The 13464-nt window shown below is 42.1% G+C and overlaps 1 protein-coding gene across 6 annotated transcripts in view; it reads right to left on the bottom strand.

The window, feature by feature from the left end:
• LOC132871760 (band 4.1-like protein 3) overlaps positions 1-12770 on the bottom strand; it is a 105275-nt gene extending 92505 nt beyond the window's left edge. For 5 of the 6 annotated variants that reach the window (XM_060906243.1, XM_060906248.1, XM_060906246.1 and 2 more), the window contains exon 1: positions 12679-12770. The gene's annotated coding sequence lies outside the window, so the exon portion shown is untranslated. Of the gene's footprint in view, positions 1-12659 lie in introns of all 6 variants that reach the window. The other variant, XM_060906244.1, reaches the window with a different exon arrangement.
• Between the last annotated feature and the right edge of the window lie 694 nt (positions 12771-13464).

Genomic DNA, 13464 nt, shown 5'->3' with positions numbered 1-13464 from the left:
GCTTCGGTAAGAGTTTAATCTACCAGTTAGCCCCGTCGCGTCACATACATCAGAGGAAAGAGTGATGTGATTGGTTTAAGCTTCGTCACAGCCTTTTCTGGCTTCGACCAGTAGCAAACTGAGGTATTTCAGGGAGGCGGGTCAACCACACGCTTTGGGAAACGGTTGGGCTTAATATCTTTGCCAGACCAAATGCTCGCAGAGCTTTGAAGTCGCGTTAGCCAGACTAATATCCTGTATCCCAGATGCTTCGCTTTCCTTTTAACTGGATTAACACCGTATACTCCGACACGTTAGCCATCAGGAAATCACCGGGTCCATCCGTACTGCCAGCTGAACTTGTGAGCTGGATAAAGTGGCTCACCACAAGCAATCTGATCTACAACCAAGTGTCAAGGAGTTATCGATTTAAATCGACATACACTATGTACCAATTCAAAAACCGCATCCTTGGGAAGAGATCGATAAAGAAACAGTTTTTATTACTGACGTAACATACAATTTCTCAAGATGCGTGCATCACTCTCCAACCAACTCCAAGCAGAAACGTGTATACGTTATTCATTCTATCTATCAAGATGCCATCCTATAAAAGTGCGTACAAGTGCAAAGAAGAACGAACCATAAGGGTTGTTTTACAATCAGGGCACGCAAGCTAAAAATCACATTTAGCACTTATTATCTTCAATATCAAAAAGCTTGACTAAAACTTGGTTGTTTATTGTAGCCCTGTGATAGCTCTATTTACCATGCAAAACAAAAATTTGGTGATAACGTTATTTTTGGTGAATGTATGGCAATATGTGTCATATTTAGCAAAATTACTCGTGTCATTTAGAAAAAGTGCTTTTTTGACCACAGGTAGCTCCAAAAGGGATGCACTTAAATCATTCATCTCATTATCTCTAGCTGCTTTATCCTGTTCTACAGGGTCGCAGGCAAGCTGGAGCCTATCCCAGCTGACTACGGGCGAAAGGCGGGGTACACCCTGGACAAGTCGCCAGGTCATCACAGGGCTGACACATAGACACACAACCATTCACACTCACATTCACACCTACGGTCAATTTAGAGTCACCAGTTAACCTAACCTGCATGTCTTTGGACTGTGGGGGAAACCGGAGCACCCGGAGGAAACCCACGTGGACACGGGGAGAACATGCAAACTCCACACAGAAAGGCCCTCGCCGGCCACGGGGCTCGAACCCGGACCTTCTTGCTGTGAGGTGACAGCGCTAACCACTACACCACCGTGCCGCCCTAAATCATTCTTTATACCATAAAACAAATATTTGGTTCCATATCATTGGAAACATAGTTAAGTTTTAATGTTGAATGCCAGTAAGTTTTCAGACTATTTTGATCAAATTAGTATGTAATTGTGTCAAAAAAAAAAATGTCCTCTCCGAGACAGCTAATTTTTCCAATATAAAATAACATAACATATCTAAAATGATTATTTTCATCCTAAAATGTGTAGCCCAAGAGCATTAGCTCAAAATTGAGTCCAACCCGGAACAAATTAGTAACAAGCTGAATTTTTCAGAACGTGTTCAGAATACCCTTAGGAATAACATACTAAAAGTCCCCGGGAATCCACCTTGTGCTCTCTGAGAAATTCAAGATGGCGTCCAAAATGGCCGCCGATTGGAGATTTTTCAATATCTCAGGGATAAAACATAATATAAATGCAATTAAAATGTTAAATTATATGTTCTCTCATACAAGCAATGCAAATTCACCATTGTCACACTGTTAAAATTAAAATTAACCAAGATTACAAGGTCATTAATGTGGAAATTACATGCAATTTGATGGTTGACATGACTGACAGATTAGCTTAGTAGGCTACCTACATACATGAACATAATGTAAGACAACAATTAGACATCAATTTCTTTAATATTTAGTGCATCTTTAAGCTTTGATAAAATATTAAAGGGAAATTAATTTTGAGAACTCTATCTTCTAAAACTACAATGGCAAGCTGTTTCAGTACACTTCTTCAACATTCCGGCGACTTTCATGACAAAAAGGTCTGCCTCAATAAAAGCTCTTGCTTATAAACAATGAGTAGACTTGAACACTTCTCAGTGCCTCAGTTGTAATGCTTGGACCTTTGTTGTACCATCAATGAAGTAGGGAATTTATTCAAGCTTGTTTAAGGGTGGAAAAAAAATTAATCTTTGAGTTTCTAGCGCCAGTCTTTACTACTAGCAATGACAAAAAATGACTAAACTCAGCATGACCTTTTAAAAATGAGACCAAAAAAAAAAAAAAAAAAAAAAAAAAAGTGTTTCCGGTTACCCGACCGACCCTAATACGCACCGCCCGACCCTAAACTTTTTTTTCATTTTTTTTCCCCCAGTCGTGACTTTTACATATAACCCAACCGCGTGAACCGGAAGTTTTTGTCACTCACTGGGAAAATCAGGGCTTTCCACAAGCGCCGGCTGAGGAGTTAAGTGTAGGCAGCTTGAAAAAAAAAAAAGCTCTAACTTTCTCATTTAAAAACTGTTTTCTCAGCCACAATTTTCACTCTACACACACAATTTTCTCAAAAGTTGTAGTCACACAGTGTGTGAATCAAGACAAGTGTCTACCTGAGCGATAGGATTTACAGTTTTTGAATGAGAAGCCTGAAAGCAAGGAGAGTACAGCCGCGCTCTCCCATAGACTCGCATTATAAACGTGGCAGCGCTTTTACTGCAAAATCAGAAAAGTCACTTGTTTTTAACTCGCTCTAGTGTCCACATTTTTTACACTAGGGACAAAAAAAAAAAATACATTAATGTGTTCATGGGAGCCTTGTAGCACTCAATGTGAAAGAATTTTGTGAATAGCTCCTTTCGTTTCCGTGTAAATCAGCGTTGTTCGAGGAGAGGGAACTCTGAGAAAAAGCGCTCTTTGCTTGTTATATTGTGTCTTTTCCCTGCACCGTTACCAAGGCGACGAGCTGCACTCAGGGAGCAGAGAGGGGCGGGGCTGCTCTCTCTCTCTCTCTCATGGTGTATTGAGCTGTTATATTTACAGAAAAATTCATGTTAAAAGGTGTCTCATGCTGCATCAGATTCATCAGAAGGTGGTAACTCAGGTGACCTGCAAAGAAATTCATTACATTTTGTGAAATTATTCCTGTCTAAATATAGGTTATGGCAGCCATCTTGAAAAAAAAAATTTAAAAAAAAAAAAAAAGCCTGCCTAAAAAAAAAAAAAAAAGTTTTGAAATCTACGTAACCGGAAACACACACTTTTTTTTTGGCCTGACTGAACTCAGCATGACCTTTTAACATGCCATTTTTCATTTTACACCACCAATTTGCTTTAATTAATATTAATGAAAATAAGTGCTCCAACCCCTAGTAATTGTGTTTGTTGTTTTGTGAGCAGAATAGGATGATACGGAGTGAACGAGTAACCAATGGATCCACACTATACACAAATATACTGTTATAATAATGTGTACATTGTTATTATATAATGTTAATACACAATGTAATTAATACATACATGTTGGAATTTACTCTCCTACCCTACAAAACATATATTCTGACCTTTTAATTGCATTAATATTTTGTTTTGGGCCTGAGATATGGGCAGATCTCCATTTGGCGGCCATTTTGGACGCCATCTTGAATTTCTCAGAGAGCACAAGGGGGATTTCCGGGGACTTTTAGTATGTTATTCCTAAAGGTATTCTGAACATATTCTGAAATTTTCAGCTTGTTACTAATTTGTTCCGGGTATAACCCTATTACTCCTGGGCTAGTGGTCAAGATATTGGGACATAAATATTAGAGACAGCTAACACAAAGCTTACAGCCTTATATTTAAAAGCGCTATGGAAGTAGTGGATTCTGAATTGTCAAAAAAAAAAAAGTCCTCTCCGAGAATCACTTCATTTGTTTCTCCCAGCCCTGCTTATAGCTCCACTTAATCTTCTTTATCTTATAGCAGATTACACAAAACTACCATACACACGTAAAAAAATTACCTGAAGACAAACTAACAGAAGGCGGGGTTTAAATAAAGTGGCACACTCGCCTTATTTAAACCCTGGCTTCAGTTTGTTTGTCTTGTTTATAGATTGTAATGTGTCCAAAGTGAAAGCAGGAGTGTGTAGTTAATGCCGTCAATACAGAAAAGATAATTATATCATGGTGCGCTGCATTCTGGGTTGTGGTCAATATATTTTAGGATACACCTCTTCAAACTGTTCACTGTGGCCTCAGCAGCTTCCCTTTCCCTTCTATTTCTCAGCATCAATTTAAAGTGCGCATCACGGGTAAATTCAGGAGCAAGATCAATGTAATTCTCCTATTTTATATTAAACTTTGGTCAAATATCTGTAACATTCTGCATTCTCTGCAATTTTTTTTTTTACCTTGCGCAATACCAGAAAAATTCAGTCGAAATCAAGCCATTTGAGGCGAATTGGTCCGCCTCTGAAAAAACTTGGCATTTGGATTTCCCAGCAAACATTGATTTTCGTGACGTCGCGTGCGGGACGCCTCCTTCTGAATCCTACGTCAGCGCTGGTTTGTTTATGAGAAAACGACCTGGTGGTTTTCTGCAAATTTCTTCAACGTTATCGCGTAATTATTAAAATGGTTAACAGATGTATCGGAGGAGGGTGTAGCAACACTAATCTTGATGGGATTAGTGCTCATCGTTTTCCAAAAGACCGGACAATGAGAGAGAAATGGGAGCGCTCGGTCTACACAGGCTGTGCACTGAAACCGTGCAAAGCTCTCGCAGCCTGCTGGCGCTTCCGCAGGTGACGTCACGAATCTGGCTCCAGACTCCCTTGGGATTTTTCCAGACGCGTTTTGTTATTTTATTTTTTTCTGCTGTAGACAGATGGCCTTGTGCAAAATTACCCTTCTGGATGAGTGTGTAAAGGGACATACTTTCATATAAAAAAAAAAAAAAAACGGAATTGGCCCGGAACATGCACTTTAAGAGAGCAGGAAGGGACCCACGCAACAATGCCTTGTTACCAAGAAACCGGAAAGGGTAAACTCTTCTGTCCTAAAGACTAGAGTCACAGATCAGCCATAATTACAGTTCAAAAGTGTGATGTGTCATTCATTAACGAATAAATACTAAAAGAATTAAACTTCAAAAATGGAGCACTGAGTAGACTGGGAAGGAAAAAAAAAAAAAGACAATACTTCAATTCAGTAGCTTCTAAACACTTCAGGGTTTTCCATGTCGGTCAAGAAAAGAGTCATGCTTGCTGTATTAGCAGCTGCCAAATCACCATTCTGCCATATTTTTTAAGTTGGATAATAAACAAACCTCTGCAATGGCACCTCCACTGCTCTACAACTCAGTCTTTACAGTAGCTTCCACGTCCTAAAATCCCATAACGCCTTGCGTCGCCCAATGCCACAATCCCATTCACTAGAAGGCCATTATTAAAAATGTTCTGTTTCTGGTCCACCGGCCGGGTGAGTGCCGTTTGTGCGGTTGAAATTTTTTTTTTTCACGCCGGTTTTTCGACATTTTTTTCGGGTTCGTAAATCTAAAATCGAACTTGACATTTACGCATTCCCAGGGCTTTCCACTAAGGCTCATACTAGCCAGCCATGACAAATAAGTAGCCGCCGGGGGAGAGTAAACACAAACTCCTGTGCACGCAGTTCCCAGGATTAAATGTATTTTCCACAGACCATTTATTTATTCACTTTACTCAAATACAAAGTAAAATGGCAGTAAATCTTCTTTCTTTTCTCGCGTATTGCATCATGAGGCGTTCCTGGCTTGTAAATCTCTTATTTTCGGTGCATGACGCATTCACGCAGCTGAGCATGCTATGAATTAACAACGATAACGGTCTGCAGTGGGGCTACACAATTACACACTCAGCGAACAGTTCTCCATTTGTGTATGAAAATACACTCCAACCACTCAGTTTGGCTTCATTTACAACCAACGGTGTCTTTTGACGCCAGCACGTAATTGAACGAGAGAAGACTGGTTTACCGGATACAAAATAAGCGTTGTCTCTGCTTCCGTCCCCTCCGACACACTACTGCCTCCGCCGAGTGCGCGCGCACTCTGAACTGAATCAGCTCTGCGCATGCGCCGTGTGGTAGGGCTGGGTATCACCAGATACCTCACGATACGATACTATGGCGGTATTTTGCCCACGATAACGATAATATCATGGTACAGCGATTCTGCGATAATCGATATATTGCAAGAAATTTCAACCACATCACGATATCTGTGTCACTGAAGAAAATCAGAATTTATTGACCACTGTAAAACTACATTTCACATACATAACTACACACTCTTGCCAGACATATATTTGTCTCTATTCCACTGCTGGCAAAACCAAGAGTTGCTTCACTACAACATACAGAAAATTCCCATTTCTGTGCTAGTATTATCAACTTTTCTGTAAGCATGGACACATCAGTGCTGCTTAACAAGCAGAATCAAATTGTGCATCAAATTGTGAATCAAAAGTGCAATGGGCATCTTAGTCTCCTACTGCGCATGCGCGAAGCCTACTGCGCATGCGCAGAACACATGAATTAGCAAGTTCTCATACAGACCAGTTTATTATTCAAAACAAGCCATTACAAATTATTTGACTCGGCCAAAGACTCGACCAATACACACAAAACATAAAAATCGGCAAATGTGTGAAATACTCACCGATTTTCTATCAGCCCAGCTGATCGGTAGGACAAAACTACTGTCGAATTTTCCTACCCTCCTGGATTTCGCACATGCGCAGTAGGCTTGGTAGGATAACTTTACAGAACACCGGCTCACTGTTTTTTTCTCCTTTCCTTTGGAATCCAAAGTGCCTCCAAACATCTGCCTTAAAGTTCGGCGGCGTCTCTAGGTTTACGTTAACAGCCATACTTGCTTGTTTTTTTTCCTCACTGCAACCGCCGGGGAAAAAAGAGAAGACGAAGAGTGCCTTGCAGTGAAGGAGCGGCACAGCGACACCTCGCGGAGCGGAGGTACGGAAGTCGTACTGGATTTACAACCCGTCTGAAACATGATTTATTATTTGAAAAAATATCGATATTCAAATTGAGTATCGATATTGAATCAGAAGACAAAGTATCGCGATATATCGCCGTATCGATATTTTTGCACACCCCTACCGTGCGGCACAAAAAAAAATGGCAGCCACCATGAAGGAAGGAGATCCGGAGTTTTCAAACATTTGCTTAAGTGTGAAATCGCAAAATGGTATTCTAGCGAACAACAAAATAGTAAAGATTCAGAAAAACAAATCATTCAGTGATCATTTTAATAGTGTAATTTCATCCGAACTAGGCCTAACGCTCGATTTAGAACTACAAAAAGTCCGTGTGTCGGGCATTTTAAGTACCTTTATAAAAGTTTTGCAAATGTTGCAGTCAGCATTTAAAATGCTAACTTAAAGTTTTTGTACAAGTTTCAGTTGATTAAACTGTCATTTTATTAAATGTGTCTGCTTTTGTAATAAAAAAGTACTGAAAGAAAAAGCAAACAGCATTGCGATTTCTTATCCATCCATTTATATAAAAAAATCCCTCCGTCCCGACTGAAAATTTTTTTGCTCACCCGGTGGACAGGAAACGGATTTTTTTTTAAAGGATGGCCTAAGCAGGGTGCTCTGGGAAGTGCAACCCAGAAGTCTTTCCAGGTGCCACTTAGCACTACAGTGGTTACAGTTACGGAATCAGCCGATGCTGATAAATCCAGCTTAAAGTTGCACAATTTTTAGGCTGATTTTGGTGTTGTGTACGGAAAGAGTGTCAAATTCTTAGGTCATGAGTTGAGAGCGGCATTGTGACATGCTCACTGCACCCCTGCGACTCAAGATAGTCGATCACAAGTTTTATTTTTTTTTATTAAAACCTCAGAGTGACTGCTGCTACAACGCTCATCTAAAAGTCACCAATTGGAGGACTCTGAAGAACTCGAAAAGACAGCTACGAATCAAGTAAAAGGCAATGACAAATCAAACTGGTGGGGAAAAAAAAAAAATCCTGATTCCTGCTGTCTTACTTTGAAGCTTTGTTTATGAAACACCATTTTCCAGTGACATAAGCAGAACATAATCATTTTCTTTAACCACTGGTCTATCATTAGAGGATCTTCATTGTATAATTGGACATGGAGAACAAGCGTTATCACACAGTCTGATTATTTTTTTCAGGATCAGCTTGTACACCGCGACAAGTAATCTCAAAAGACTGCTGAAATGGCACAGTATAAAAGGACCCAGCTTGGTAAGAGAAGCTTGCAGAGACTTGACCTGGTTACCGTGAGGACATCAGCACTGGGTACCAGTACTGGGGTTGGGATGTTGTCTACTTTATTACAGTGATCCGATCAGAAAATGCTTCCAGCACAAAAAACACCCACAAACCCCAACCGCCCCTGTCGATAACATTAATGGGGTCAGAAAATGCATACGGCATTAAAACATATGAAGCATCGATTAATGCGTCCAAACGCACATGTGCAGAAGCCTCTGGTCCACTTATACCAGTATTTCTCAACCAGTGGGCCACAAATTTTTTTTCAAGCTTGAAGCCAAATACTAAATAGTTCAGGATGTCGGAGCATCCCAAATCCGGTAGCTGGTTTGACGTACACCTTTCAAGTGGAATAAATACATTTGTGGGTAAATTAAGAACAACAAGCCTTTATTTTTGTCACAATCTTCCTTTGCACTTAACCTGTGCTTGTGCGCACACACAGTGGGTATTATAAATAAATAAATCTGTGGGGAAATGATATGGATCTGTGATGCCTGCTGGAAGAGAAGAGCACAGGGAGGATTGAGAATCGAGCGGCTGTGGTTTGTTTACACCCGATACTAAAACTTATAGCGTCCTAGCAACCATCGCAAAGAGGCATACAAAGCCCAGAAATTCCTCCTTACCTGGGCAAAACGATACAGGATTTATCTTGTGTTTTGATCCCCAGATCTTTAACCCAGTTACATATAAAAGTTGCACGCCTCCATGCTTTTCCAGGTTTCATCCGTTTGTCCATGTAGAATGATGTCTGCAGCACCAGGTAGTCTGAGATGCCGGGGAACTCAATGGATGGATAATTTTCCAACTCATAATGAATAACTTTATTTAAAACACGATAAGTTGATCAGTTGAGCTGGTGAGGTCGTGCATGTACAGATACAAATAATTATAAAAAGAATAAAAATAAACACCCTCTGTTAATTATCTTCACATTAAGTTAATTAATACCGCGAGTTGGCCGAGTGGTTAGCATGTCCGCCTCTTGATCGGGAGATCGCGAGTTCTACTCACGGACGGGTCATAAAAATGTTACCTACTGCCGTCTGGCAAGGCACGCTGCAATATAGATGCAAGTGGGGAGTCAAACTCTCGTGGTTACCAGAGGACTAGCCCCCACTGTAACCCGAGCTAGGTAATAAGCGAGAGGCCGAGGGCTAAGGAAACGGGGATCGGCGCTGCCCTATGCGCCACATGGCGTGGGAAGGACTTTGATTTGAAGTTAATTAATAATATGCATAACTATGGTCTATAATGGATAAAAATTTATTCTACTAATGGCAAATTTAGCAAGTAAATTTCTTTCATAGGAAAGATCCTTCTTTGTTAACATGCAAGGATCTATCCCATTAAGTGGTTTCCATATCCACTTCTTGGTTTTAATAACTTGCTTGTTTGCTGTACACGAACATGACAAATTCTGGTGTTAATGGACCACTTTTGGATCATTAAAGAAAAAGAAAGAAAGCACAACTTTATTCATCACACACTTGTGAAATTCCTCTCTGCATCTGATTTAACCCATCTGAAGCAGCGAACACACACATGCATGAGCAATGAGCACACACACATACCCAGAGCAGTGGGCAGCCATGCAAACGGCGCCCAGGGAGCAGTTGGGAGTTAGGTGCCTCGTTCAAGGACACCTCAGCCCAAGGCCGCCCCATATTAACCTAACCTGCATGTCTTTGGACTGTGGGGGAAACCGGAGCACCCGGAGGAAACCCACGCAGACACGGGGAGAACATGCAAACTCCATACAGAAAGGCCCTCGCCGGCCATGGGGCTTGAACCCAGGACCTTCTTGCTGTGAGGCGACCGTACTAACCACTACACCACCCATTAATCCCTTTTGGCTCCCACCTGTAACAAGGAGTGATTTTGCATCCCATTAATACACTTGAGTAGCCTGGCAAGCCAGACTAAATGTGAATATTCAGTCTGGCCTCGCTCGTAGACATTTCCGAAGGGTGTGGGAGGAACAAACCGCTGTCTTTCAAACTGTCTCTGTGCGTATAGGCCAACGCTCTGACCAATCAGCGCAACAGTGACTGTGACGTAGTCAGAGCAACAGAAAGCAGTGGGGGAGGCCTTGAAATAAATAATTTTTCAAAATGCATATTAATTAATAAACAGGTTCTAGATATTAAGAAGTTTGGAGATAATGACCACAAGTTTGGAGTCTGTACCACATACTTAACATACCCTCTTATTTTTTCCAAGTGTTTTTCAAGGGTTTGCTTAAACTGTTTTTGAGAGTTTTTATTTAGTGGTGTTCGGTGAAATAATTTCCCTTAAATTTAAAATAACGGGAAAATAAGAAACAAGCAAAAAGTAATGTTTCAAAGCTGTTTATTAATTATTCGTACTGCACAAACTAGCCCCATCCTTTTGGCTACCAGTGGAGCCAGCTGGTAGATCAGACTTTTGCCATAGCCGGTCGGCAAAACAGCGAAAACGTCCTTCTTGAAAAGGAATGAGCGGAGAGCCTCTTCCTGCTCATGTTTCAACTAAAACCCCAAGTCTAATTCTTCTAAAACTGATTCCAAAGCGAAGTCAAACGCGCGCTGTTCACTAGCCGTAGCCATCTTTCCTGTTGTGCTTTCTCCAGCGTCGCGCAGCTTTGTCGTCACTCCTGCAAAAGCCCGCCCAAAGAATCCAAACAAAAACCTTGTGTTGTGATTGGCGGGCACGATTTGATGCCCGGGGTGTTTTGTTGATCTGGTACGAGGCTAGACCCACTCGTAGGCAAAAATATTTTTGGCCGCTAGGCGGGTGGGTCTAGTTTACTAGGCTAACACTTGAGTAGATTATTAGATTCTCATAGAATAGACGAGGGGTGGCACAGTGGCGTAGTAGTTAGCGCTGTCACCTCACAGCAAGAAGGTCCGGGTTCGAAGGTTTGCATGTCCTCCCCGTGGGTTTCCTCCACAGTCCAAAGACATGCAGGTTAGGTTAACTGGTGACTCTAAATTGACCGTAGGTGTGAATGTGAGTGTGAATGGTTGTCTGTGTCTAATGGCCCTTTTCCACTACCCTTTTTCAGCTCGCTTCAGCCCGACACGGCTCGCGTTTCGACTACCAAAGAACAGCACGACTCGGCTCGCTTCAGCCCCTAAAACTCGCACCGTTTTGGAGTGGGGCTGAAGCGAGCTAAAGCGAGCTGAGTGAGGCTGGGGGCGTGAGCAGACACTCCCCTGTGCACTGATAGGTGAGGAGGAGTGTCCTCACATGCCCACACACGCCCCGCGAGCACGCTGGGATCTGTAAACACCGCAAACCCGGAAGAAGAAGAATTACGAATTACGAGAATTTCTGAAGCCTTATGTGCCTCGCCTCATCTATACGCTCTTGCCAGTATCTGTTGGCGTTGTCGGTGACAACAAGCCACAGCACCAAGACCAGCAACACTAACGACTCCATGTCCTCCATGTTTATTGTTTACTATTCGGGTCGTGAGACTACCGCTTAAAAGGTCACTGATGTCACTGTTTGCGCTGCTTAACGACATCACGTGACGTCCACCCACTTTCGCTAACTCCACCCAATGTGTCCACCCACTTCCAGCCAGCACGGTTCAGCGCGGTTGTAGTCGAAATGCAACTCCAACAGGCCCACTCAGCTCAACTCAGCACGGCACGGCTCAGCCCAACTCAGCCGCGTTTGTAGTGGAAAAGCGGCATATGTGTCAGCCCTGTGATGACCTGGCGACTTGTCCAGGGTGTACCCCGCCTTTTGCCCGTAGTCAGCTGGGATAGGCTCCAGCTTGCCTGCGACCCTGTAGGACAGGATAAAGCGGCTACAGATAATGAGATGAAAACAGATGAGCCAGAATAATTAGTGGATCTTTTTTTTTTTTTTTTAAATGGGCCCTGATTCGTTCCGAGTATGAGTAGGTGGGTCTCGAAGCAGAAAAGGTTGAGCACCCCTGACTTATAGCTCCAAAACCGCATACTGCCATAGTATTCAAAATAACGTCACTATGGCTACAGTAAACAACACTGTTCTGTTCTCGCGCACTGCTGAGTATGCTAGTACGCAATCTGTCACGTGACCAACTCAGTGCCTGCGCGTGAGTTTTTCCTAGTGCACAAAATGAACACTGAGATTCAATGGACAACATAATTTAACGGTATCAGGTCTAAACACACAGATTTGTTTATTAACACAAGGAAAAAATAAGACCTAAAATTTACTACATATTTCAGTTTCTAATAAACATTCCACACAAGCCGACTCAGTAAACCGGAAAGATTATAAACTAGCGTAGCTCTCGGTTTGGACCAAAACAAGCCACTACAAGCTACTCTGGGTTAACGTAATGCTTCTCTCACACACCCAAGACAGCAAACCGCTAATACTCCGTGCTCTACTTACGGTAAAATATTGACATTACCGGAAATTCGGTGTCCCTTCCACCGGTCCCCGGTCATACAGCAGCAGCAGCCAGCGGTGCGGCGGTTTAGACTAACTGAAACTCCGCTCCAGCGCACGAGCTTTGGGTTGTGGGCTGGCGTGCGTGCGGTGTAACGTAATGACGTAGTTGCGCCAGCCAATCACAGCGCGCCATTACAGCGTCAGCTGCACTGAACACGGAAGCGCTTCATCCCCAAGTGTACGGATCGGAGCCAGCGTGTTAGGAGTTCAAGCAGAACGAAGAATCATCTAAATACACTACCGTTCAAAAGTTTGGGGTCACTTTGAAATGTCCTTATTTTTGAAAGAAAAGCACTGTTCTTTTCAATGAAGATCACTTTAAACTAATCAGAAATCCACTCTATACATTGCTAATGTGGTAAATGACTATTCTAGCTGCAAATGTCTGGTTTTTGGTGCAATATCTCCATAGGTGTATAGAGGCCCATTTCCAGCAACTATCACTCCAGTGTTCTAATGGTACAATGTGTTTGCTCATTGCCTCAGAAGGCTAATGGATGATTAGAAAACCCTTGTACAATCATGTTAGCACAGCTGAAAACAGTTGAGCTCTTTAGAGAAGCTATAAAACTGACCTTCCTTTGAGCAGATTGAGTTTCTGGAGCATCACATTATTTTGTGGGGTCGATTAAATGCTCAAAATGGCCAGGAAAATGTCTTGACGATATTTTCTATTCATTTTACAACTTATGGTGGTAAATAAAAGTGTGACTTTTCATGGAAAACACACAAAATTGTCTGGGTG

Source organism: Neoarius graeffei, chromosome 23 (genome assembly GCF_027579695.1).
Source record: "Neoarius graeffei isolate fNeoGra1 chromosome 23, fNeoGra1.pri, whole genome shotgun sequence".
Classification (NCBI taxonomy): domain Eukaryota; kingdom Metazoa; phylum Chordata; class Actinopteri; order Siluriformes; family Ariidae; genus Neoarius; species Neoarius graeffei.
This window is presented reverse-complemented; position numbering and strand designations above follow the sequence as displayed.